The sequence below is a fragment of the Acinonyx jubatus genome, chromosome F2, assembly GCF_027475565.1.
Source record: "Acinonyx jubatus isolate Ajub_Pintada_27869175 chromosome F2, VMU_Ajub_asm_v1.0, whole genome shotgun sequence".
Lineage (NCBI taxonomy): Eukaryota > Metazoa > Chordata > Mammalia > Carnivora > Felidae > Acinonyx > Acinonyx jubatus.
In genome coordinates this window covers 17109940-17135784 of record NC_069394.1, presented here as the reverse complement: position 1 = coordinate 17135784, position 25845 = coordinate 17109940, and the positions used below count along the sequence as shown (strand labels likewise).

Below are 25845 nucleotides of genomic sequence, written 5' to 3'. Positions count from 1 at the left end.
TTGAGAAAAGGGCTGCGGGTCTGGCCTGGTGGTGGCATCCCGGACAGAGGCACCCACTTAAGGGAACCTTTCAACTCAGAGGGAAGAAATCCCTCCAAATTACTTCACAGCTTTTATGAACCGAACACATGGGTCTCTTGAAATTCATAAATATTCAGTGATGCCTTTATTTAAACACATATTTATTTAGGAAACTGCAGTTGGGTTCAGTTGTTACACATACGATAATCCTGAAAATAATGCACAGTTTCAGCTTCGTAAAAGGTGTTATGGGATGTACGTATGAGAAAGAGAAAGAGAGAGAGAATGAACTTGGGCGAGCAGCTGAGAGCAAACTCCAGGGTGGGGTTTCCTCCTCTGTTGTGGTTCAGCATCCCCTCCGCCGAAGCTTCACAAGCTCACGACAGCGTTGACTCGGGCCAGGTTCACTCAGCCTTGAGGGCAGACAGAAAGGGTCTCCTTACCTTTGAATTGTGTTGTGATGATTCATCCTCCGGGGCCAAACAGTTATGGAGCTATCCATTGAGAGACCTGTCGTGGTAAGAGGCTGAACAGTAAATTCCTCCTTTCCTAAAAATGAGTCAGAATACTTGAGCCAAACATTGCCAGACATATGCCTCAATGTTTGGCCAGATGGAATATCCCAGTACTCCTACTACTAAGAATTTCTATATACCGGTATATGCCATGTACTTGGCATTCTTCTTAGCACATCCATTAAATCATTTAAACCTCACTTCATCCCCGTGACATAGGTATGGCCTTCTTCCTGTTGTGCAAAGGGCAAAACCGAGGCTCAGAGAGACGCGTGGGTTCCTCAGCTAGCAGCTGGTGGCACCCGGAGGCCACCTCTCATCTGTGAGGCACCAGTGCCTGACCCAACCACAGTTGGTACGACTGCCACGGGTCAGGGCAGACCAGCAGGACTTGACTCTTTCTTAATACTATAGTCAAACACGAATACACAGTGACTCGTGCACTAACTTGGCTACCTCCCAATTCCTGACAGTTTCCAACTCATGATTAGGGATGGCTTTGGACAAGAGATAAATTTCATGAAAAATATTTTCCAGGGTTCAGCTTGCTTAAAAAATTCAAGGCTACCAACTGGTGCATCCTGGCTACACTTTAGGATCCAGGATATGCGTGCCCCACAGTCTGTTCAGATTAGCTGTCTAAATACAGATATTTGAATGAGTGGATGGATGGATGGATGCATGGATGCATGGATGCATGGATGAAACTGTAATTATCTGTTTCTCTGTCTCTCCCCACCAGACCCTTGAATGTAGGGACCATATCCTATTAATCTCTGAGTCCCCAGTGCCTAATTTGGAGGGGGTGCTTAATAGCAATGTATTGAACCAACCTGAGAATTAACAAACATAGTTGACTTTCAGTTGTCTGGAATCTGGTATTTCAGTCCTTTGCTCCTCGTCCTCCTCCTCCTCCCCCTCCCCTACCACCCCCTCCCCACTCCCTCTTCCTTTCACTTCCCGTCCTCCTTCCCTTTTCCCTCCTCCTCATTTTCCATCACTCATTAGCCTTATTAGCTGACAGCTGACAGAGGAGAGAAGTTGGGGACAGTTTGCTTTCTGTGCATGTGAGCAGCTCCAGAAAAAGGTCTGCTGGAGAATCTCACTGGTTATTTACTGGGTGATGCTTCTCAGGGACTGCCCGTTAGCCTCGCAGCCCTGGCACCTAATGGAGAGTTAACTGTTACCACTTCCATTTGCCTAATTCTGGAGCTTCTCACGCTAGGAATTCTCACTGTGCTTTGGGCAGCTTGTAGCAATTTAGGAATCATGAAGTCTAAGTTCCCTCATTTGTCAGAGGAAGGATGTGGGCCCCAAGGAGAGGAAGTAACTGGTCCAGAGACATCCATAATAAGTGATTCGACCCATTTATGCATCAGGTTATTTGTGGAATGCCTCTGGCGTGCCACACTCCAGGTGTGTTCAAACTCTGAACATCTGTGGTGCCCAGCATGTTCCTGCCCTCCTGGAGCCCACAGTCTAGTGAGGGATGACATTTTAACCAAACAAAAAGGAGAGATTGCCATGCTAACAGGTTTTTTAAAGGAAAGGTACACAGTCTGTGGGAATATACGATAGGGGAATTTGACTTGATTTGAGTGGTTGGGGGAGGCTTCTCTGAAGAGATAATAAACGAGTTAAAATCCAAAAAGTCAAGTATGAGTTGGCTGAGCAGAGAAGAGGGGGAAGTAGCCTTCCATGCTGAAGATACAGCATACTCAAAGGCCCTGAGGCCAGAGGGAACTTCACATCGGGGGCCCTAAAAGGTGGCCATTGTGGTAGTGATTTGCCCAGTTCACACTTCACAGAAGTTCATGGGTTAAAAACCAGAGTGGTATGTGACCTACAAATAATCCAAATGTCCCTTGAAACTCCTCTACCTCACCAGTAAAGAAGACTGTATGTGATTCAGTGTGTATGATCCTGTAGAGAAAGGTTAGATGCTCTGAGATACTCAAGGAAGGAGTAAAAGGAAGTCATGTTGCAGATATCTGGGCATTCAGACCTTCCTGCCATAGTGGTAAATGGAGGATGGATGCTGGAAAATTCTAGAGCATCCACCTGGCCATATGTTTTACTTTATTCTCTATTATTAGTAGGTCTCTATAACTTTAATACTTAACAATATTAGTCAACTAAGGCTGCCAGAACAGAACACTACAGATTGAGTGGCTTAAACAACATTTATGTCCTTGCAGTTCTGGAGACTGAAAGTTCAAGATCAAGTTTCCAAGCAGAGTTGGTTACTGGTGTGGCCTCTCTCCTTGACTTGCACACAGCCACTTCTCTCTGTGTCCTGTCCTTTCCTAGTCTTTCCTCTGTGCCTGTGCCCTCCTAATGTCTCTTCCTCTTCTTATAAGGACACTAGAGCCCCACCTCATGACCCTCATTTAGCCATAATTACCTCTTTAAAGGCCCATCTCCAAATACAGTCAGATTGGGGTTAAGGCTTCAACATATGAATGGTGGGGTAGGGGACATAGTTCAGCCCATAGCACTAATAGAATTGTCTGTTGTTGTTAGGATTAAATGAAATAATACAAGTGAAATCCCCTAAACAAGGGCCCAGCATTAGCATCAGCAGTTGCTTAGTTGCTGGCTCTGAATTGACAGTCTTTTTTTTTTTTTTTAGTATATTATGATTATTTTTAATGTTTACTTTTTTTTTTAATATATTTTTTTAACGTTTATTTATTTTTGAGACAGAGAGAAACAGAGCATGAACAGGGGAGGGGCAGAGAGAGAGGGAGACACAGAATCTGAAACAGGCTCCAGGCTCTGAGCTGTCAGCACAGAGCCTGACGCGGGGCTCGAACTCACGGACTGTGAGATCATGACCTGAGCTGAAATCAAGAGTTGGGTGCTCAACCGACCAAGCCACCCAGGCGCCCCAAATGTTTACTTATTTTGAAAGACGGTGGGGAGAGGCAGAGAGCAAGGAAGAGAGAGAGAGAGAATCCCAAGCAGGCTGCACACTGTCACCACCGAGCCCGGTGTGGGGCTTGATCCCATGAACCATGAGATCATGACCTGAGCTGAAATCAAGAGTTGGGTGCTCAACCGACTGAGCCACCCAGGTGCCCTGATGCTTTTTTTTTTTTTTTTTTTTATGGAGAAGAACTTGGCTGAATGCCTTCCAACTTGGCTTTTTCAGTTGGGGCCCCACTTGTACAAGCTCATGCTGTTGTGTATTAATCGCATCTCAGAGGGGTGGGGGTGAGGATGGGGGGCAATGACAAGGGGTAACATTTGCTGAGCCCTTACTGTGCCAGGCACTTTTCATGTGTTGATGACTCTCTGAAGTCAACACTATTCTTTTTCATTTTATGGCTGAGGAGAACGAGGCACAGAAAGGTAGCTCATCCAAGATCCTTCAGCTAGAAAGTGGGGGAGCTGGCATTCAAACCCGAATCCACATGCATAAACACGTCAGGGGTGTGCCTAGTGAGTTTAAAATATGATTCTGTTTGCCCAAATCCTTTGGACTCCTCTAGATAATATCCTCTGATGGAAAAAGGGCAGGAAGAGCCAATAGCCCCTTTGACTCCTTCTCCCATTGAGCCTCCTTGCAAGCAGCCTGGGGGAGACTTGCCTGGCTTGTAAGTCTCAGCAATTTCCCCAAGCCCAGAGGCTCCCCAAACGGCTGCGGTGAAAGAGCTTTGGCCAGATATGCCAGAGTTGACCAAGGCCTGGCATGGGAACAATTTGAGATGGGATGGAGTCTTCCTGGTCCACTGGGAAATTGCTTCATCCCTCTCCCTGCCACCATGTTTTCCTTTTCCCAATTCTAATTAAAATCAGAGCATGCCCCCTCTCAAGAAAAGAAAGTTTGGCTCAAATATTATTAAGATAATAAATCACTATCACGGTGCTTGTTTTTCTGTCTCACGGAGTACAGTATTACTCTCTCCTGAGTCCGCGGGGCTTAGGGAAATCCCTACAGAGCAAATTAAAGAGACACAGAAACAGGTATCACATGGGAAAAGAATTCTAATTTTTTCATGTTTCCCCAATGGGTAAAGTAATAAGCATATTTTGCTGAAGAATTAGACAGTACTTTTTAGCCTTCCAAGTTGTCCCCAAGATAGAAAGGGACTGCTCTGAAGGCAGAGGGTTCTCTGTCCTGGGCAGTGTTCAGGAAGAGGCTAGACATCCACTTGGTAGAATAGTGGCCATAAGCAAAGGGCCCGACGATCTTGCTGTTTCCTCCCAAAGGGGAGATCCGGTGCTCTAGGATCAAATAATCCATCGGGTCACTGGTGCTCTGCCTTGGGGAATGTCTCCGTCCTAGTGGTAAGATTGCGGATAGAAGCCCAGGGGATTAGCAAGAGGCCACACAGTCAAAATCACTGTGCTACTCTACAATAAAAACCCGAGATGGGAGTTTGTCACCAACGTTGTGTAACCAGCCACCCCTCTAAGAGCAGCGTGCTTGTCCCATTTTTCTTTCACTAATGAACGCCGGGGCATACTGTGTGGGCCAGACCCAGAGTGGGGCGGGGGGCCAGGGGTCAGCAGTGAGCACCGCGGGCCCCATGCGTGTCCTCAGAGGACGTACAATTAACCAGGCAGTTTGAAGACCGCGTGATACAGTTGTGCTGGAGATCCCTGGTGCAGGGGCGTTTGACAAGGAGACCTGAGGGTGCTCGGGGGCAAAGCCTTCCGGGGAAGCAGCCTGTGGCTAGGACGCGCTGCCCAAGGGGAAGTGACTGGGCCACCGGCTGTGTCCCTCATGGGGAAGGGAAACCGCCCCACCTTCTGTTCCCAGCGGCTTCCCAGCCTCCCTTTTGAGAGCATTGCCAGCCCCCGCAGTCCTGCCCGCTGCCACACACCCTGGGAGAGGTCAGAGGAGAGCTGAGATCCCAGGGTGCTCCCAGGGCCCAGAGCCACCCCCGGACATCTGGGGTCTCTGCAGAAGCAACTTGGTGTCCTTTTCTCCGGGTCAGCCTTTTGCCCTCTGCAGTCCGTTTGGGAAGGGGGTGGGGGGTGGTAAGGGCTTTGTTCAGTATTTCTTTTCTTCGTGAATGCACCTGTTTGGAGGCTTATGTGTGTTGGTGTCCACAAGAAATGACACAAGGGAATCATAACACATCGCCCGATGAAGAACCACCTTCATATTGAGGCATATCTAAAAATGTGAGTTTTTGCCATTCGCTTGAAGAGACAGGGTTCAGTTTCATTTTGGGGAGGGAGAGAGAGTAAATACGTGTACACACACACACACACCCCTAAGGCCCCAGTTTTACACCTGGCCTTCCTCAAAGGAAAACGAAGCAGTGTTTCGGGAGCACCTGCATGCCTGGCACTCCCCACCTGTAACCCCCGCCCCCAGTGGCCCAGCAGGTATGGGGGGATGGAAGTGAGTCTCAGGGTGGTTAAGGAAGTAACACGGACACACAGCTAGGAAGTGGCAGGCCCTGGATCCCAGCTACTCCGACCCCACGGCTCTTTCCACTCTGACCCACCACAGCCAATACCCACAGTCATATGCTGACCTGATGCTCTGCAGCCTGGCTGGGAGAAGGTTGAAGAATAGCGGTCTACCCGCCTTGGGCCTTGTTTCCCGGGCTCTTGAGAACCGCTCAGGTGGACACCCCACCAGAGGCACCCCCTTTGCAAGGGTGGTGAAAGACCCTGTCTGCTGGGGGGAAAGCCAGTTCCTTGGGGAGCGCAGGAGGAGCCTGGCTCTGGTCCCTGTGCCCACCCGGGGGTGCATGTGGCTCTCCGTGGGATCAGCAGTAGGCACGTGGACCTCTCTGGGTGCCCAGAACCGCCAGCCTCTGCCTTTGAAGCCGACGTGCTCTCCCTGTCCCCAGGTGTCTCCATGCAGGGGGAGACTGTGTGAGTAGGACAGGGAGCCTGGACCCCGATCAGGTGTGGGAGGAGCAACTGAAGTGGGACTGACCTTGGAGGAATGCAGGCTCCACCACTCGCTACATGCCTGACATCATTTAATCTCAGCCCCTGTTTCTTCACGCCACGGTAGGCTTAACGGTCTGGTTACTATAAGGAGTGGACGGGATGCATTAGCATTAGCACCTACCATTGGGCCTGGCTCGTAGTAAGTGTGAGAGAAATATCAGTTCCTGTCACTGTTGTCACAACCAAGGTCATTACTGTGACTGTGCCTCTGAGAAGTCTCGTGATTCGGGGGATTCGCCTTTCTTCCCGGAGCTTCCCTCCTTTTCCTTGTGAACTGAGTGATGTGACAGCACCACCTGTAAGGACCCCTGTGGTTCTTACAGTTCAGTGACTTTTGCGGATCACTTTCAGGCGGTACCAGATCCCAAGGACACCCCCGGAATCTGGTTTCATCCACAGACGTTTCTCTCACCAGTTGGCTTCTTAACTCCAGCATTCATTCTCCTAGTCAGAGCACCTAGGAAATGTGGGGACAGCTGACCTCCTGACATTAAGAAAGAATGACCTGCTGATACCTCTGGCTGAGAAGTCAAGTCTGCTTGCTCTTGGGGTCCCCTGTGCTAAAGGCACTTCTTAGGGTCCTCTCCACTAGAAGCAGCCATTCCAAGAAGGAGGCAAAGAAAAAGCCAGTCGCTTCAGGAATCCACAGATCTGATAAACTTCCAGCCTGTCATGGAATACTAGCTGTAGTCCTGGGCCCTCCCCTCGGATTCCTTTCCCAGGAGCTCCAGATCCTGGGAGCCCACAAGGGTAATCATGGCGGTCTGTCTTTGCTTCTTCGGGCTGCCTTAAAGTACCACAAAGCGGTGGCTTAAACAACAGAAATGTATTCTGTCACAGTTCTGGAGACTCAAAGTCTGGTGTTGGCAGAGTTGGTTCTTTCTGGGGGCCGTGAGGGAAATCTGTTCCACGCCTCGCTCCTAGCTTCTGCTAGGTTGCTGGCAGTCCTTGGTGTCCCTTGGCGTCCCTTGGCGTCCCTTGGCTCATAGATGCATCACCATGGTCTCTGGCTTCGTCTTCATGTGGTGTACTCTCTGTGCGAATCTGTTTCAGTGTCCGGATTTCCAGTTTATAACGTCACCAGTTCTGTTGGATGAGGGGACACCCTAATGACCTCATTTTAACATGACTATTTATCCCTGTAAAGGAATTTCCAAATAGGGTTTCATTGTGAGATACTGAGGATTAGGACAACAGTATATCTTTTGAAGAGACACAGTTCAGCTCACAAGAGGGTCCTTGTGCTGTTTTAATAACATCAAAGAACATAAGAATTAAGCATTTCTCCATTCGGACTCTTAATACTGTTGGTATGTTATAAGCAGACACTCTGGAGATTGCCTGGGTTTGAATCCTGACGGGGCCACTTCCCAGCTGTACAATCTTGGACAAAGTGTTTAGCCTCTCTGTGCTCAGTTTCCTCACCTATAAAATGGGAACAATGGTCACACACCTCTGAAGGTTGATATCGAATTAAAAATGCACTTAAGGGGCACCTGGGTGGCTCAGTCGGTTAAGCATCCGACTTTGGCTCAGGTCATGATCTCGTGATCTGTGAGTTCGAGCCCCACGTCAGGCTCTGTGCTGACAGCTCAGAGCCTGGATCCTGCCTCAGGTTCTCTGTCTCCCTCCCTCTCTGCCCCTCCCCCACTCGCACACGCTCTCTCTCTCTCTCTCTCTCTCTCTCTCAAAAATAAACATTAAAAAAAAATTTTAAATACACTTAAAATGTTTCATCTTGTTATGATCACTGTTCTATACCTTACCATGCTTGGAAAAGGCTGCAGCCAACAAAACAACAGAAGTCTGTAAATACTATGTAGTATTGTCAGACTCTGGAACTTTAGGAGCCCCTGTGACTGGCTCCCCCTCCAGGAATGAGAAAAAGGCCTTGTAATGATGAAAAGAGTCACAGGCCACCACCTCCACTTGCCCAGAAAGTCATCCTATTTTCAAAGGTCTGTTTCTGGGGACGCTTCCTGTGATGTCAGACTGTACTCGGGAAAATACACTCTTTTTAAAAAAAAAAAAAAAAACTGGGGCACCTGGGTGGCTCAGTCAGTTAAGCATCCGACTTCGGCTCAGGTCATGATCTCACGGTCCGTGGGTTCGAGCCCCACGTCGGGCTCTGTGCTGACAGCTCAGAGCCTGGAGCCTGTTTCAGATTCTGTGTCTCCCTCTCTCTCTGACCCTCCCCCGTTCATGCTCTGTCTCTCTCTGTCTCAAAAATAAATAAAACATTTAAAAAAAAATTTAAAAAAAACTGGCCCCAAACTGGGGCACTTGTCTCTCCTCTAAGCCCTAGGATGGCTTTGGAAGGGGTCCTCCCCAAGAGAGCCAGGAAGAGTGACCCAGCCGCCTTCCACCCAGGGACTGATCATCTCCTGACATCTCTTCTCTCCGGTTTTGCGTTGTCTTTCTAGGGAAGTCCGTCAGAACTGCATTGCTGATAAAGGGGACGCTCTGTCTTTGAGGAAGGAAGAGGACCTCCCTCCCCGGCCGTGGGCCACCCTGGCCAGAGGCTCCAAGTGGAACCACTTAGCCGGCGTGTGGCTGCTGGGTGCCGGAGCCCCAGCCTTCACACACACCCCGCCCGGAGGACCGGCGGGAATTGTTCATAGTGCCAAAGTCCTACTACTGCGTTTTCAATGGGTCCTTGTAAATAGTTTGCTCCTCTGCCCTGGCCCCCACTTCTTGCTATACTGGAACCAATTTGTACGATGTGGGAATTTTGTTACCTTTTTAATCAAGGGCAACCTCCTTTTACAGCACTACCATTGTAAGGTTTTTTCCAGGAGGGAGGGCTGATCACATGTGCTTTTCTCTTTTTCCTTTTTTTTTTTTTTAATCTTTATTTTATTAATTTTGGGGAGGGGGGGAATGTTAGCATTAGTGCCATTATATCTACTGGATTTTAGGTAGGGAGAGTTCGTTTTATTAAAAGTAGTTTGAAATTTGGGAGATTTCTCCGTGGGAAGGGCTAGGATTTGGGCTTCTGTCTGAACTTTGAGAGGGTTTTACAGATGGCACATCTTCCAGATCAAGCCCATTTTTGGTTCTCCCTCCCCCACCAGCCACCTCTGGGGTCCCTGTTTAGCCACGCACAGGGCTTTCCGAACTGCCAACAGGTGGATCTGGTTTTCTCCGCCGCCTGGCCTCTTGGGCTGACCTTGGGCGGAGCCAGCACCAGAGAACTAGGGAGCAGGTGGCTCCCTCTTTCAGCGTCTTGTTAGATACCAGCAGAAAGGGCTTCCACAGTTCTAGCATTATCGTTACTTTTGTGAAACTCCAACAAAAAGAGGTCTTCCTATCTAGATGGTACAAAAATGAACAACTTTGGTTTTGATTTCTGTTCCTAACTGCCTTTTCTCAGTGTGGTATTTGACAAGATTTCAGCCTGAAGCCTCACCATGATCTGATTTTTTTGTTTGTGTTTGTTTTTGGGCCAATTTTAGATTCCTGAGTGCACTTTTGTTTTTTGTTGGGTTTTTTTTTTTTTTTTCCCAATTAGTCCTAACTTTTAAAGAGGAAAAACCAAGAGACATATCTGGTGTAAATGTTGCAATATGAATTGTGTTTGCAACCCCCTCCCCCCACCCCACCCCCCATTTGGGTATACTGCACAAATAAAATGCTAGGGAGTTTGGAAAAAAAACATTTTTTCTAACTTGTTGCTCATTTGTTGTAACTCAATAAAGCAGAGACTAAACATTTTTATAACCTTTTCCTCTGCTCCTTGTTCTTTATTGCTGCCTGGCTTCGAGGGCATGAGGTTTCCAACTCAGCCACCTCTCATTTCAAAGCAGTATGACAGATTCATTTGACATTTCTCATTTTCTGTCTTGGTGAGGTCCGACAGCACAAATGGGACTTTAAAAACAGGGCGTACATGTTGATGTGGGAATCTGTCACATCTCTTGGACACAGAGAAGTAAGTGATAGGTCCTCCCTTCTCCAGGGTCTTCACAAATAGATTCATAAAATACTGCAGAGAACAGCATGAGTGGGCAGGAAATCTGCAGGCCATGTGCAGGACCACTGCTCGCCCTCTGGTGACCCGAGGTAAGTCACTCCCCTCCCTGGGCTGCTGCTGACAGGTGACTGGGACACTGCCATTTCTCAGAGAAGGCTGGCTTTTACGTCTCTGCCCAGGTAAGGTTTAAAGAGTCCCTCACTGCTCAGGGGTGAGGCTCATCTGCCCGGGGATTTTCAAGCTTGGGCGGGCACCAGAATCACCTGGAGGGGCTAAAGTTTCTGATTCGGTAGGCCTGGAGCAAGATCCGAGAATCTGTGTTGCTAACAAGTTTCCAAGGTAAGGCTGATGCTGCTGGTGTGGGAAACCCACTTTGGGAATCTCTGGTCTAGATATTTGATTTTCCAGGGATGTATGGACTTTGGGCCAGTTTATCTAAACTAAGCATGTGTATAAAGCATGTGGAAGTATATTCTTCAGACAGCCCTCCCACTTCCCCAAACACAGGAAACATGGAAAAATCAGATATTCTGAGCAAGTTGGCCTTCTCTGGAAGATGTCCTCTATCTTGAATATTGTAGAGTTCTGGCCTTTGGCTACAAAACCATGCAGTCCTGCAGCAGCCATGGTCTGGGGCTCCGGCTGCCTGGGAGATACCTGCCCACTAATCTCTGCACCCCCTTTTCAATCTCCATCCCCTGGTCCCCTACACAGTCAGGAGGCAGAGGTGCCTTCTGCTTAGCGGAATCTGCTCAGTCCCCACCAGCCACCCCAAAGCTCATGCTCCAGATACTACCCTCCCACCGGGACCACTGCAAAAGCACCTGTTCTGTGTTCCAGTGTCGCCCACCCTCCAAGGCTCCCTTCCTACAAGACAGGATGAGACGGAAGCACACAAGCCACCTACAGCTGCAAAACATAAGGAGCCAAGGCCGTGCAAGTGCCAACCCCGAACGTGCGGGACCCCACGAGTGACTGCCTCCTTAAATTTTGTGTCCTAGGTGCCATACTTGCCTCACCCTAGCCCTGCCCTGTCTGCCACACTTGCCTCCAACCCTGCTTCATTTTCCTCCATCTTATTTTCACAGCGTGTCATCATCTATCTGTTTACTGTCTTTCATATCCCACTGCGTTACAAGCTAGCTTCAGGAAGACAAGAATTGTGTCTGGCTTGTTCCCTCTCCCACATCCTCTGGCCCTAGCACAGTGGCAGGATGTAATAGGTGCTCCCTAAATATTTGTGGGATGGACGGATGGTGGGTGGATGGACAGACGGATGGATGGACAGATGCATGGATTTAGAGTGCCAGCTCGGCAGTCAGACAAACCCAAGTTTGAATCCCAGCTCTATGGCCCACGAGATAGGTGATCTTGTGGGGTTTATCTGACTCCTCACAACCCTGCTTCCTCATCTGAGGCATGGAGGTGCAGATCTTTGCCACAGGGCCAGAGTGAGGATTAACTACACTCAAGTATGCAAAGTGCCCAGTGCTCTACAAATGTTCTTTCCTCTTGTGCTGCTCTGACCGAGGAGTGACAGCGGGCCAGGCAGTGTGATGGCTGTGCCTTTCCGTGCCCGGATGGGATGTCCATGTGAGAAAGGCACACAGGAAGAAGCTGGATGAAGTTCTAGGAGATGATATTCCAGACACCTGTGCTTCTGGCTTTGGAGACTTTGCCATGTGTAGCTAATACTCTCCTTCCTTCCATTGACCCCCAAACTCTCCCTACACCCCTCTTCCAAAAAATCCCCAAAATCCAACATACAATTTTCTTATTAGGAAAAAAAAAAAAAAAAACAGTGAAAAGTGGCTGTAGCTCACTCATTCTCGGTCCCCACCTGCACTGCCTTTCCTGTGCGTTCCCAGCACTGGACCTTCCACAGACCGCATCTCCCCATGCCGTCCTGTGCTTCCAGCCCATTAACGAATGTCGGACCAAATCCGGCTTCCAGCTTCTCCCTTGGCAGGCATCTGCCTTCCGCTCCTGCTATTTACTGCCCTTGCAGTCGCTTGTCACTCTCGAGCAACGTAAATACATTCTTCAAGCAAGGCAGCATGAGATCAGCCATCAAATGCCTGAAGAAACCAAAGGGAAAACCAAAGCCAGAACATTTGTCTTTTTATTTTAATTTCTGCATCGAAGACAAAGCCTGGATAATTGGTTGCAGTGAAAATACACGGGGAAGATGGTTGTGCTCTTTTAACCATCCAGCAAAATACATGTCAAGCCATCTTTGCCCGCCTGGGGACAATTAAAGGTGGCAGAAGCTAGGAGAGGTTCTTGGGGGGAAGAGATGGACAGGATTCTCACTGAGGTGGACGAGAGCAGTGGAGTGGGCTGAACAGCTGTTGCTTCTGTCGGCCCCATACCTCTCTGCACTGCTGCCCCTTCCTCTGGGGTTCACTCCTCTGACTCCGGGGGTGGGGGCTGCTCATCACGGTGACTAGCCCCTCCCACAGGACGAGCCAGGGCACCCCAGCCCCGTGGCAGTGTGCTGCAGGAGCGCTCTGTGCTGGGGGAAGAGCTCCCTTTTCCCATCTAGATGACAGTGTGTTATTAGCCTGGAGGCGCCAGCAGCCGGAGCCCCTGCCAGAGACAGGAAGCCAGTAGTTAGAAAGAAGCCAAAAAAATCAAGAAAAGGAGAAGAGCAGTGAAAGAAAGAGATGGCGGTGGTGACAATGACAATGCAACATCATCTGAGTCCCTGGACCCCGCCACTCCCAAGGCCAGCATCCTGTCTTTCCAGTTTCATCAAAACCAACATATTTCTTTTTGACTTAAGCCAAAAACCCGTTACTAGAAACTCCGTTCTGATGGGTTGATGATATGACGAGATAAAAATCAACGGAAAGACACTGAATGGACATCGCCACCCGTGGCTGGTGTTTCCCTATTGGATGGCTGGCCTCTGAGTCCTTGCTACTCAAGCGTGTTTCCTGGATCGGCAAGCGGCCCCGCCCGGCCTCAGCCTCACCGAGGTACTTGTGAGAAGTGCAGAATCTCTGGCTGGCACCCAGACCTGTTGACGCCGAATCTGCGATTCGATACTGACCTTAAGGTGATCCACGTATTCATTCAAGTCAAGAACATCCCCCCGCTCTACCCTGAAGGCACTGAAAGTCTCCTTCCCCACCTCCTGCAGCACACTGGCTGGGGGTTGGTGGGTGGAATCGAATGCTACATCACACCACAGAAACTGTTTTCAGAATGTAGACTCCAGGGCCTTGAGGAGCGAGGAGGCGAGGTCGGGAACAGGATGGAGGGCACGTGGTGCCCCAGGTGTGGGCACGCTTGTCCTTCTAGGCCACCTGGTGCACTGCCGCTTCTAACCAACAGCTCTCGGAAATGACAGCTCTCGCTGGCCTGCCACAATACAGGCTGGAGAGAACCAGGAGGATGTCAGTTCCCTCCTACTGATTCCTGAAAGCTCCCAGCTGGAGTGCCTCGCAGCTGGATGTACTTACAAACCACAGCAGCGACACCATCTTTGTCCCTGAGGGGTTGATCAATAAAAATCAATTTAAAAAATAAGGACTTTGGTGCATCCCAGGACACGTAGCGAGCCAGGCATCCTGCAGAGTGCAGGAGGTGCACGGCCCTTGACTTTGAGGAGGGGGGAAACAAAGGTGTCCATCAATAACTCTATCACCTTCACCCAGAACAAGCCCCCAAAGCGTTACACACTTCCTCAGTCTGGATCCTTGGAGAAAAGAGACAGAACACTGAGACTGCGTAATTTAGGGAGAGTTTACGAAAAGTTTATTGTTTACAAAGGTGTGGGCAGAGTTTGGGGAAAACAACAAGGGAGGATGTAGGGAGCTTGGCCTGAACGGGTAAGGAATAGGGCAGTTACTGGAACCCACAGAGGGCAGATGTACAGAGGAGGCTACCTGAAAGGAGATGTGACCTTCAGCAAATAAACCACGGTGACCCAGCAGGCACAGAGTCGGGGGAATAAATACCCTGACTTCATTCTCCTTCTGTCCTCTGCCCTCCTGCCACCGCCTTCCAATGACCAAACCCAATCAGACGTCAGAAGGCAAGGGGATCTGTCAATCCAGCCCATCAGAGACTGGCTCCCAACACACAGAGCAGGTGAGGTAAGGGTAGAGGGAGGAAACAGATGATCCCACACACAGATCAGTCTATTGGCTGGACCAAAGATGGCAAATATGCACCAAGCATGCCTTATGCCCTACTCCACACCTGTGACAGACATTAATAATCGATGTGCCTTTCCCTGCTAGGCTTGGACAAACTTTCAAAATATTTAACACAGAACTCTCCCTCGAATCTATTAATCTTGGAACGTGGTTGCCTAGCTAATATCCATCCCCTCATTCCTCCTTGCTCACAGAACCAAGATATTGCCCAGGCACTAACATACCCCAGCTCCCCAGGTGAGAAACTCCGTTTCCCCTGCAGCTAGGAATGGCAAATGACACAAAGGCAGCAGGCCACTGCATAGCTAGTGCCACTCTCCTCTCTTCCTTCTGACCTTGTATGCACTGGTGATCTTTAGACTGTGTCTCTGATAGCCTCATTGAGCCCCCGAACCTGTGCCTCAGATGAAAGTTTCAAACTATTTTTTTAATCGAATTATAATTGACATACAATATCCTATTAGTGTCAGGTGTACACGATGGATGATTTGATATTTTTTACATTGCAAAATGATCACCCTGCCAGGTCTGGTTACCATCCATCACCGTACAGAGGTATTGCAATGTTATCGACTATATTCCCTATGCTGTACATTACATTCCTATGACTTGCGTATTTTATAACTGTACATTTATCCTTCTTTAGTCTCCTCCACCTATTTCACCTGTCTCCCCACCCCCTCCCTTCTGGCAATCACCAGTTCTATCAGTGAGTCTGTTTCTGCTTTCCTTTGTCCATTTGTTTTTTATAGACCAAATCTAAATGAAATCATACGGAATTTGTCTTTCTCTGACTTACTTCAGAGTAAGCAGAATACTCTCTAACTCCCATCCATGTTGCCACAAATGGCAAGATTTCATTTTTTCTGGCCAAGTAATATTCCATTATATGTATACTGTATTATACATTATATATCATATAATGTATTTTTATATATTATAAATATATAATATATTTATATATTGTGACATATTTAATATTTATATATAATATTTACATATAATGTAATTATGCATTATATAAATAATGTGTGAATAAAATTATAATGTATAATATATATACACACCACATCTTCTTTATCCATTCATCTATCCATGGACACTTGGTTGCTTCCATATCATGGCTATCATAAATAATGTTGCAGTACATTATGCAGTACATAGGGGTACATATATCTTTGCAAATTATGTTTTTATTTTCTTTGGATAAATACCCAAAAGTGGAATGGCTGGATTGTGGGGTAGTTCTATTTTTAATTTTCTGATAAAACTCCATACTGTATTCCATAGTAGCTGCCCCAATTTACATTCCCACCAACAGTGGATGAAGATTTCCTTTCTAAACTTCTTGATATGAAAAGTAAATCTCTGTTTGACCCACCACCCATTGGGTCTCTCTGATACTTGCCATCAAATGCACTCATAACTGACACAAACCCTGTGTGCCATACATTCTAGAGAGATGTGAATCCCTTCACTCACACATGTACTTATTTATCCCTGTGCTAACTGCCGGGTGAGAGACAAGTGAGGCATAGTCTGTCTCCTCTTCAAGGAACCTTGATCTACATTTTGAAAGATTGGTAGGAGTTTGCCAAATGGATAAATGAGAAGAAGGCACACGAAGCAGAAATGAGTGTATGCAACGTCGGAATGTTAAGTACTAAGAATCCATCTAGCAGTCTATGATGTGTAAAAAAAGAAGAAACCATCCCTTTCGAACAACCAATTCTGAAAAACAACCAATTCAATTCAAACCCGGTCGTGAAAAAAACAGAAGTGATTATCTACTTGGAAAGAACCTGAAAAACAGCCAAAGATTATGCTATTTCCTTGTATGATGGGAAATCAACAAGTGGCTTGGGATTTCCCAAAACAAATAAAATTTATATAAAACAGATGTAAAGTGAAACAAAATGTATTTGAAGTCTTCTACCTCAGACTCGCTTCCCACCGCTGAATTTGGGTCGCAAAACTTGGAATCAGGTCGGTACTTCCAAATGTATCCCCCAATTCCTTGCGCATGCCCTTTCTGTGGCCACACCGGTCTGCCTGCTGATTACTGAACACTCCCTGGGTCCGTACAGTTTCCCAGCTTAGAACCCCCTCCCCAGTTCTTGCCTAACCCCCTGTTCTTCCAGGCCGAGGTGAAGATCCACCAGACCCAACAAAGGTAAATCTTGGGTGACAGGAAGCTGGGTTTAAGGAAGACACATAACCCCAGGCTCTCAGAGAGCCCTGCTGTTCTGAACTCCAGGAGTTCACCATCAACAAGATCTATTCTAACCACACATGGGTTTGTTGTTCACCTTCCTCTTTGTGTGACGCTCCTGTAGTCAGGAAGCGGGCTGAACATCGTTTGCTTTTCCCTCCCAGCATCCCTTCCCCTCCCTTTCAGCCACACTCACATCCCTCCCCACTGGGGACCCCTGGGCCCTACCCCTTCCCCACACCTGCTCTTTCCCCGGGGCCAACTACAGGCCGTCAGTCTATGGGCACCAGCACACAGCAGCACCCTCTAGCCATGGGGAGTCATGTGACTCAGGCCTAGCCAATCACAGCACTCCTCTCTGACCTCCGCGTGGGGGGGGGGAAGCGCCAAGGGGCACTCACGTGACTCGAGCTGAACCAATCAATGATTTTCTTGAGGCTGATAAAAATTTGAGCAGCGAGGGACAGGGGGAGAAAAAAAAAAAAAGAAGTGCGGGGTCATTAGAGTATTCAGATCCAGCTAACCCTAAAGTTAGGTTCACCCATGTTTCCCAGTTAGTGAGCCAATAAATCCCCGATTTGCTTAAGTTAGTTTGAGTTGCCTTACTATCATTTGGAAATGAAAGGGTTGCGAGTAAAACCCGTACTGTTACCCCACTGCCCAGCAGATGTCTGCGGAACTGACCACAACTGGAAATGCAAGGGCAGATTAGAGGACATTTAAAAATTTATTCATATACATGATTCCATGTATATGAAATGTCTGAAATGATCAAATCTATAAAGAGAAAGCGGTGGGGTGTAAAGAAAGGATTAGGGGTAAGGGCTAAAAGCTGTGAGAGTTCTTTGTAGGGTAATGAAAATTTTGCAGCATTGATTGTGGTGATGGTTATACAACTCTAAATATACTAAGAGCCGTTGAATTGTATGCTTCAAACAGGTGAATAGCGTGGCATGTAAATTATATCTTGGGGCACCTGGTGGCTCAGTTGTTTTAGCATCAGACTCTTGATTTCGGCTCAGGTTATGATCTCATGTAAGTCAAATCTGGAGTTGGGCTCTGTTCTGACAGCACAGAGCCTGCTTGGAATTCTCTCTCCCTCCCTCTCTGCCTCTACCCCACTCATGATCTCTCTCTCTCTCCCACATACACACACACACACACACACACACACACACACACACACTGTTCAAGCCTGTCGTGAACCACACCCTCCAGGTTTTCTCTTGCTTGGTGCCTTTGTACCTGAACTTCCTTTTTCTTCCTTCTTGTTGCCTGAACTTCCCTTTTCTTCCTTCTTTACCTGGCAAACTCCCCATGACTCATGCAAGTCCCCAAATGAGTATCATGTCTTCCAAGAATCCTCTCCTGACCCCTTCCAGCCAAGTCCTCTGTGCTCCTAAAACCGCTTTTGCATGTCTTTATTATAATTCTAGATACTGTCCCTGTGTTTGTCTGCCATGTAAGCCTATGGAGGCCTCCTTGTAGACAGAGTCCAGCCCCACGGGGACAAGGCAAGCTTGCATTCGATTGTGTGTTGTAGGAATAAATCTACACTAGCAATATCCCCAGCTTAATTAGACAAGGGATGGTAGTAAGATATTTGAAAAAAAAAACTTGTGGGGAAACATCCATAATGGGATAAAATGTATAAGTGTCCACAAACTTCTTCCCTTCACCCACCTGCCCAAGAGAACCTCTCTAATTGGCGGCCTAATTCTCCTTTCTCCTCTGTCTCTCTGAGAGACCAATTTCTACATTTTTTTTTTTTTTTTTTTTGGTTAAGGGCCTGGAATGAGCAAAGAAGGACAGCAGCAAAGGTGTCAATGGAGGAGTAGAAGGACTTAAGGAAAAAGGTCTAATCAACCTGTGTAATAAAGAATGGAGAGAGAAAAGAGATGAAGTTCAGGGAATAGAAGTCACTAGGGCTAGTGGAAAAGAAAGAATTCTTCGAAGAGCTCCAAATAGAGTGTAGCACAAGAGGGAACAGGTCAAGAGTCAAAACAGCGTACAGGGCGTGCTGTACAGGGTTATATATCTGGAAGCCTGCCTAATGTTCTTTCAGAAAGATGAGAAAAAAGCTAAATTCCTTTTTTGTCATGTTTTGGCTTATTTGGACTGTGCTTCTATAACTGGTTCTAGGACTGGACCATATGGGTCACAGTTTCAATAGGGTTACATGAAGTTTCAGTAAATGCAAAATGAAACTGGAAAACCAACTGAAAGCATTTCCTGCTATTAATAGGATAGAACTCATTACCCATTTCCATGGACCATACTTGTCTTCACATTTCCTCATACTGTTCTGCCTGGTGAGAATTGTGCTTCCTGGAATAGCAGAAACGTGGTTGAGCAGCAGAGGACACAATCATATGACTGTCCACGACAAGGCCACCCCAGGATTCAGGATCCTGGATCCTGACCCTTGTTTTACCACAAGGGTGTATGACCCTTGGAAAGTCATTGCTCCTCTTTAAGCCTCATTTTTCAAATGAGGGGGTTTAGACCAGATGACCATCAACTGTTCATTCCAACTCGGAGATATGATTATAGGAGCCTGGGCCAATACCCGTCTTAAAAGCCTCCAGATTCCAGCTCCCAAACCCCCTACCCTCAACTGAATGCTTTGGGGAGATTTTTTTTAGGACAGCAGTGAGCTAAAGAAACTTTGGGGCAATAGCCCTAAAGCTTTGGAGCAAAGATTGTCAGTGAGCTCCCCAGGGAGGGAACTTTGAAGAAGCATATGTGCCCACAAACAGCATTTAATTAAAGAGCAGCAAATGGCAGCATGGAAAAGCGGAAAGCAGGCTGTTCAGGAATATTTCTCCAAATGCAGAACATATCACTCAATTTCTCTTCTCAAGCCAAGCAACGTTCACAATGGCTTTGTTAGAGACACAGGATGCCTTTGGGGTCATCTAACCGGTTGCTCTGGGCAGGCAGCTGCCCTCGCCCTAGGCCTGGACACAGTCTCCTAAGCCTGGACATAGTCTCCTAAGCACGGTCTTCACCTGGTGAGACTGGGGACTAAGTTGACCTTAGCAAGACAAATTCCTCTTTAAGGGATTGCTAAATCCATGTGTGCTCCAGAAGTTTCCTGTGGTGTTTCTGACTCGTGTGTGGCAGATCGTCAGCAGACTGTGTAAGAATGGCTAGGACCCCAAGAAAGAAGTACTTCCAGAACACACGAAAATTGCATAATTTTCCCCACCAGCAGAGTAAAGGCTAGACTTCAGAACGATTTCCTCAAGATTGGATTTAGGAATGTGCCCAAAGCTACAGAAACTAACAAGTGCCAGAGCTGGAATTCGAACCCAGGGTTCTCTGAGACCAAAGCGCATGCTTTTATTTATTTATTTTTATCTTAATATTTTTTAATGTTTATTTACTTGTTTTTGAGAGAGAGTGTGAACGGGGGAGGGGCAGAGAAAGAGGGAGACAGAGAACCCTAAGCAGGCTCCGCGCTGTGAGCACAGAGCCCGATGCGGGGTTCGAACCCACGAGCCATGAGATCATGACCTGAGCCGAAATCAAGAGTCAGACGCTTAATCACCTGAGCCACCCAGGTGCCCCAAATCTCAAGCTTTTAACCACAATGCTCTAGGCCTTCCTCAAGCGGTTATTATGGCTCACGCCCCATTACAGCACTGGGCTGATAATGCGGAATATATGCCCCGAGGGTTCTATACTCTGAGGATTCTTCCATTCGCTCCTAGGCCAGGGGAGTGGATGGTACTCAGTGCTTGGAGTCTGCCTCCTAAACCAATTTTTCTTTCTTTTTCTTCCCATCATTTGATGGAAGTTGCGAAGAATACCCAGCATCTATCTCTGGAAGAGCTGTCACACACTGTTTTATAATTATCCATCCATGTGACTCTTCCTCCTTCATTAGCCTGTGTGATCCCTAAGGCAAGGCTCTTACCTCATTCATCTTTACATCCCAATGCCTCACACATCGACAGACACTTGATCAAGGCTCTTGATCAAGATTGTGGGAAGAAAGCAGGAAGAAAGAAAGGAAAGAAGGAAGGGAGGGAGGGCAGGAGGAGGGAAGAAAGGAATTGAGTTGAATAAGATAAAGAAAATAAGGATCTAGGACATACATTTAAGGCTTTTCTTGTATAACAACCAGGTACAATACATAGTCTTGATCGGATGCTGGTTTGAACAAACTCTAAGAGATATTTACAGGCACATGGGGAAATCTGAATATGGATGGATATTAGGAAATGATTCTTAATTGTTAGGTATGTTAATGGTGTTGGGGTTACATAAGAAAATGTCCTTACTGTTTACAGACGCACAATAAAGAGGAGAAATGTCATGAGTTATGTATCATTTATTTGTAAATAGTTGAAATACTTCAGAAAACAAAGGATGGCAAATCAACAGTTGTTGGCTCTAGGTAATGAGTATATAGATGGTTATTATTCCATTCTCTCCATTTTTCTGAACATTTGAAATTTGTATAATACAAAATTCCAACAATGCACTTTTCCCATATAACCACAGTGCAATTATCAAATTCAGGAAATTATCATTGCTGAAATACTACTCTCTTACATACAACCCGTACTCCAGTTTGGCTAACTGGCTAACACTGCCCTTTAAACCAACTTTTTGTTCCAGAATCCAATCCTGAATCACATTTTGCAGTTCCTTGTCATGCTTCTTTGCTCTCTATCAATCTGAAACCGTTTCTCAGCCTTTCTTTGTCTTTCACATTGGCATTCTGTTTCGTTGCACTTGTGCCATTGTGACCATGACTTGATTCTCAACTCCTACAGGATTCTGGCAGGAACACAACAGAAGATGTTGTGGCCTCCACGGTGTGACACATCGGGAGGTACCAGATGTCAGTCATTGATTCAACAAACATGTACAGAGCATGTCCTAGGGGCTGAGTTCTGGAGTCCCCAAATGGAATCCAACCATGGCCTCACTAGTGAGGAAGACAGGAAGTGACTTTGTCCCAACCCAGAAGGAGCTGTCACAGTGAGCAAAGCACTCCAGGGCAGAGCACAGGAAGAATGGAGAAGGAGTTGCATTTGGAACAGTCCGGAAGGCAGGTGAGGAGTTCCCCAATAGGGATGGGGAAACGGGCCTTGCCAGATGGCTTTGGAAGGAGTCAGGAGTCAATGAGCCAAAAGTTTGGAGATTATAGGATTGTCAGATTGGATATAGAGATAGATAGCAAAATAATAAAGATGTTTTAATATAAAAATGGCATCCCGCCATGCACACTGTTTTATAATCTGTTCCTTTCACTTCACAACTTACTCTACACATTTTTTCCATGTCAACAAATGCAGCTTAGTTTTAGTGGATTAAAAAAAAAAAACTTTTGTTAATGTTTATTTATTTTCTGAGAAAGAGAGACAGAGTGCGAACAGGGGACAGGCAGAGAGAGAGGGAGACACAGAATCCTAAGCAGGCTCCAGGCTCTAAGCTGTCAGCACAGAGCCCGATGTGGGGCTCAAACTCATGAGCCATGAAATCATGATCTGAGCCGAAATCAAGAGTCGGACATTTAACTGACTGAGTCACACAGGTGCCCCAATTAGCAGATTTTTAACTGAGCTATTTTGGGGACACCTGGGGTGGCTCCGTCGGTTAAGCAGTTGACTCTTGATTTCAGCGCAGGTCATGATCTCACAGTTCTTGAGATCAAGCTCCACGTCAGGCTCTGTGTTGATAATGAAGAGCCTGCTTGGGATTTTCTCTTTCCCTCTCTCTGCCCCTCTCCCACTCCTGCATGCTCACTCTCTCTCAAAATAAGTAAGAACCTTAAGAAAATAGAATAAATGAGCTTTCTCCAGTGTCACACTATGATTTATTTAGCCAATCTCTGGCTGATGGACATGCGGGCTGTTAACAATTATTTTGCCACTACGATCTTCTACCATTCTTGTCCCATTTCTCTGATTATTTCCTTAGGATAAATGCTGGAGAGGCTTTTGGCTTCCGAGGTCAAGGCCAAACCTAAAGGATTCAAGCTCTGAGTCAGAGAGGGCAGCATTAGGCTGCTAGTTGTTTTTCCTTATCCCTCCAGCCCCAGCAAAGCTCCCTAAAAGTCTGCCTCCTGCCTGTCTGAGCGGACTGTGGACCCAGTGTGAATGCTGGTTTAAACTAACGACTCACACCAATTATTGCTGACACAGATCGTTTAAGACTCCAGGTAGGCACATCGACATTTTCTAGACATAAAAGCTCGAACCTAGATAGACTAATATCCAGTACCAAGATGCCAGAAAGGAAAAACATGGACAAAAGGGTTTAGATGCCACTCTGCCTGGAGTCAGGGAAGGAGATGGAAGCTTCACACGGTTAGCACAACTGGGGAGGAAGAACACAGACTTCGAAGCCAGGTGACTCAAATCTTGTAGTTTGGGGCAAATCACAACCTCTCTGAGCCTTGGGTTCCCTTGGGTGTAAAATGGGAAGATAATGGCTGCATCGTGGAATTTTGTGAGGACTGACTCAGCCAACAAACACGACACACCAGTTTAGTGCTGGATGGGCAGAAGCCAAAGAGGAAAGCTTACTCACCACACGTGGTTCAACTGAAGAGACTTCATTGCAGGGACCTCTTACACAGGTGCAGGCAGGGTTCAGGGGACAAGCAAGGCACTCAGAGACTAGCAACAGTGGGAAGCCATTACTTTGCTAGAGTCACAGATGTAGCTGCTGCTGGTGACATGACCAAAGAAAGAGAAAACAGAGAAGAAATTCAACATCCCCACTCTTCCTGCCCTCCAGTCTCCTGCCATTGCCTCCCATGGCCAATCCTAACCAGGAGCCAGTGACAAAGGACCCTGGGTGATGCAGACCCACTCAGGTGCACGTTTCTATGTCAAGCATCATGGCATCAGGGATGCTGACTGCCTTGAGCAGCACATACAGCAGAAAGCAGTGGTGTTGCAAGGGTGCGGTATAGCCAGGTCACCGAAGAGGTCCAGGCTTGAGGAAGGCGAGTTCAAATGGACTCAAGTGGATTCTGTCCAGGAATCCAGGTAAATGAGCCATCGATTCAGAGACATCCAAACGCAAGGTGCTGGAATTCATCTAACCCATTCCCCTTGGTTTAGAGATGGAAAAAAAAAACCCACCAACATGAGTAATTTGCCTAGTATCTTCTTCTAGCTAGTTACACATCCAGGACCAGAACTGAAATGTTATGACTCCAGAACCAGCTTTTTTTTTTAACTACACACATTATTACTGCAGCCATGAATCAAAGTTGTCTTTGGCAGAGCTATCAGTGCACTTATTCCGAAAGTAGCTGAGCCATAAAAGGTTAATTATCCCTTGTAAACTGTGCCCAACAGATGCTATGAGAGACCAAAGTAACCTCATCTTTGATGGGCTCAAGCTAGTAGGAAGTACAGTCTTCAGAGCTCAAGGAATAACGACGGGCAAACTTCCTCCAAACTCAAATTCTCAGGAATTTTATAAATACTTCCACAATGCCAACACCATTCATTCAATATTCACTTGTTGAGCATTTACTTTGTGTCAAGTACTTTAATTGCTAGGGAAACAGAACTGATTACATGCTGGCCCTGCCCCAAATGGGCCCCCCTGTCTGTGCCCTCAGTTGATCCTAGGTCATTCCAGGACCTTGACCAGTCCATCCTTGGTCATAAGGACCTAGCATATTCTGGCCCATATTTACTCTGGCCCAATTTACTCTTGTTAAACATAATGAGGTCGGTCTAATGGGGGAGGCAGACAAGTCAACACCAAAGTCAGCATAGTCAGACATATACACAGAGAGAACTGGGAAAACAGAGCAGGGTCATCGTTTCCAAACAGGGGCATGGTTGGCTTCCTAGAGGAGGGGCCACCTGAACTGAGTTTTCTTTTTTTAATATTTCTTTATATGAGGGAGAGCGCAAGCAGGGGAGGGGCAGGGGGGAGGGGCAGAGGATCCGAAGCAGGCTCTGCGCTGACAGGCTGAAAGCAGAGAGCCCGATGTGAGGCTCAAACTCACAAACCACGAGATCATGACCTGAGCCAAAGTTGGATGCTCCACCGAGCCCCTCAGGTGTCCCTGAGTTCTGAGACCCATAAGAGTAATGCACAAACATGGCGTCTGGGTGACTCAGTCGGTTTAGTGTCCGACTTCAGCTCAGGTCATGATCTCACGGTTCCTGAGTTCGAGCCCCTCAACAGGCTCTGTGCTGACGGCTCAGAGCCTGGAGCTTGCTTCAGATTCTGTCTCCTTCGATCTCTGCCTCTCTCTCTCTCTCTCTCAAAACTAAATAAACATTTAAAAAATTATTAAGAGTAATCCACAAACAGGAGACTAAAGGAGATGGGGTTTAGTAGAATCAACCTGATATAGGCTTAGATTTTTCTCTCATCTCATTTTCAATTGTACTTCCACCTGCCTCTCCTTAGCCGATGGGGCTTTTGCTCTCTGATAAGAAAGCAACCTTCCGTTGTCCCATAGAAACATCCGTGTGAGCTTGTTCTGGTCTCCTTATGAAAACCACCTGTCTGGAAGGCAGGTGGAAAATCACAGGAGTCACGCCTGCCTGGCCTGACAGGCGTGAGGAGGGAGGGCATCGGAGCCTGGCCAGGAGCAGGCCGAGAGGCGGGAAGAGGGTAGAGAAGTTCCTAGCAGCTCCCGGTCCTGACTTTCCCCTGCTCGCTGTGGGGCGCAGGATTGGGGCCAGAGTCCACAAGGTCCCCAGGCGCAGCCTCTCCTCTCAGCGCAGGTTAACATTGGACAAAGGCACAGAGAGCGTTCACCCCAGAGCCTTACACGCCTCAGATTTCAGAACAGGTGACACACAGCCACTCTTGTGCTGGGAGCTTATAAACCAGCCTGCAGCTGGGCCCGGGGCCGGCTGTGTCTCTCCTGGGGCAGTGTGCCCAGTGAGTCCAAACCCCATGGCAGGACATGATCGGCCTCACTCACCCTTGAACCCATTGCCCCTCACTGCCCACCCTTCGCCTACACTCGCCTCCACCTCATGGACACTCCATTCCTCTTGCCTCCAGACCTGTGCAAACACTGTTCCCTCCACC

General features: G+C 47.4%; 1 protein-coding gene and 1 long non-coding RNA gene across 3 annotated transcripts in view; one reads left to right on the top strand and one right to left on the bottom strand.

The window, feature by feature from the left end:
* Positions 1–10182, top strand: part of ZHX2 (zinc fingers and homeoboxes 2) — a 162178-nt gene extending 151996 nt beyond the window's left edge. For both annotated transcript variants that reach the window (XM_027063972.2, XM_053208308.1), the window contains one exon: positions 8882–10182. The gene's annotated coding sequence lies outside the window, so the exon portion shown is untranslated. The remainder of the gene's footprint in view (positions 1–8881) is intronic.
* On the bottom strand, positions 70–25190 carry LOC128312846 (uncharacterized). The gene is made up of 3 exons (XR_008292675.1): positions 23359–25190; positions 17211–17240; positions 70–531 (listed from the first exon to the last, which is right to left on the bottom strand). It is a non-coding gene; the product is annotated as an uncharacterized LOC128312846 (long non-coding RNA).
* Between the last annotated feature and the right edge of the window lie 655 nt (positions 25191–25845).